Source organism: Octopus bimaculoides, chromosome 5 (assembly GCF_001194135.2).
Source record: "Octopus bimaculoides isolate UCB-OBI-ISO-001 chromosome 5, ASM119413v2, whole genome shotgun sequence".
In the NCBI taxonomy this organism is placed as follows: Eukaryota; Metazoa; Mollusca; class Cephalopoda; order Octopoda; family Octopodidae; genus Octopus; species Octopus bimaculoides.
Genome location: NC_068985.1, coordinates 117,666,974 through 117,669,426, shown reverse-complemented (window position 1 = coordinate 117,669,426; position 2,453 = coordinate 117,666,974).

The following is a 2,453-nucleotide window of genomic DNA, read 5'->3' as shown; positions in this document are numbered from 1 at the left end:
GAGAGAGAGAGAGAGAGAGAGAGAGAGAGAGAGAGAGAGAGAGAGAGAGAGAGAGAGAGGGAGCGAGAGAGATAATAATGTAACTAAACAAGTGAAAGTTTGGGCGGTTTTATTGTTTATTTGTATTATTATCTCCATATCTGCTCACGTGGATTCTTCTTATAGCTACTTTTTAGCACGAGGACTTAGTCCTCGGCAAAGATGTCGGTGTATAAGTTCGAGCGTCTCTGGATCTGATATTTGGAATCTCTTTCCTTCTGTGTGTGTGTTTAACGTTACCATACGAGAACTGAAATGGATCGGAAAGGTTACAGTGGTTGGAAAATGGATTCCACACGAACTGTCTCCAGAGAATCTGCACCAGCGTCCTGTTTGTTGTCAGTCATGATTTTCATGAGACCTTAAGGAGCCATTTTTAGGAAGACTTGTTACAGTCGAAGAGGTAGAGCTGTTCAACAACCAAGAGGAGGACTTCATCTAAGGAACATCGTGCTGAGTGTATGGTGGGATATTAAACGAATTGTCCATTATAAACTGTTAGACAACAATCAAACAATTACTTTACTGCTAATCTCTACTGTGATCAACGTCGCCATTTGAAAAAGGTGATTTGAAAAGAAAGCGACCCTGCTTAGTCAACAAGAAGGGTATAATCTTCCACCATGATAATGCTCGTCCTCACACAGCTCGACTGACCAAAGATCTCTTGGAAGAGCTTTGGTTGGGAAGTATTGCTTCATCCTTCATATTCTCTATACCTTGCTCCTTCTGATTATCACTTGTTTCGGGGACTACAGAACCATTTAAATGGTCTTAGGTTCGCATCAAGAGAAGAGGTTGAAAATGAGTTGGATTCATATTTCGCATCAAAATCTAAACAATTTTACAAGCGTAACATTTATAAGCTTGTTGACAGATGAAATGAAGTTTTAGAAAACAATGGAAATTATATTAACGGATAAATATTGTCTTAATCATGGGCTTTTTCATTATTTATAGAGAGACCTTAAGATCGGCCATTACCTTTACATCAACCAGATACACATACACATATATATCTGATAGCTGTTCTGGGACTGACATCAACTTGGTCTGCTATGTCAGAGGCCTTGTAGCGAGGATTATCCTTCACAATTCTCTTAGCAAAGAGAAGGGTTCTGTCAGAGGGCCCTGGTTGATCTGGGCGAGGTGATGTTGACTCCTGCCTCTCTCTGATTAATTGCATAATCACTCTATTAACTGTAGAAAGCGGGATCCCAAAGTTTTCTTCGATTTTACGCAATGTCCACCTTGAGAAAGACCCACAATACGGCCTCCTTGAAATTCAGATAGTTCCAAGGCTTCTTTTGTACATGGCATGATTAAACAGTCACATATAGAGCCTGAAGCATAAAAATGTCAATTAATAAGAAATATAAGCATTTACAAATTAAAATAAATACAAGACGATGTTATGATGTGTCTATTTACTTCTGTCATGTCCGTCTATATAAGCACGCATATCCATTTCAAGTCCAATTTGAAACTGTTTATTTACATACATAATACATACAGATATGCATATATTAATTTATGCATCCATCTACACATATCTACACATATACTCATACAAACACACACACACATACTTATATCCGTCAATGTGTCTGTGTGATCATAACTTTATATATATGTATGGATATATATATATATATATATATATATATATATATATATATATATATATATTTCTATATATATATGTATATATGTATATATATATATACACACAGCCTCAAACGCTGAAATCAAAGCTCACACAGACACACACGTGCGCACGCATGCATAAGTCCACACATGTATCCCTAGAAAGATATACAACACACCGCCCACACCAAGCTGGCTTACGCACCAGCTGCTAACACCTGTTGAATTCAACACCGAATGTATGTGATTTAATCTAATATGGCGAACGGCTCTAATGTGATTTAAGCTTTTCACAGAGCTTCTAACACAAAGACATACAAATATTTAAGAGTGGTGAGGTGAGAACTCCTACTTAGATTCCTTGCTATTGCTTTGTGTTGCTGATATTATCTATGTAATGCTTTTATTTCCTTTATATATAATGCACACATAGATATACACACACATACAACATGGATACACACATATACGCACGCACAAATATGTGTGTTTGATTGCATGTAGCCGCTATGTGTTAGTATCTATATGCACATTTGTATGTATGCATATGTGTTTATAAATATATATATATTATGCGTATATAACTATGTATATGTCAATAATAATAATAATAATAATAATAATAATATTAATAATAATAGTAATCAGCGATGGCTGAGAAGCTCAGGACTCAAAGCAGAGACTGATGGATTTTTAATTGCTGCACAAGACCAAAGCCTCCCCACCAGAAATTACCAAAAACACATAATGAAAAGAAATATAACAAG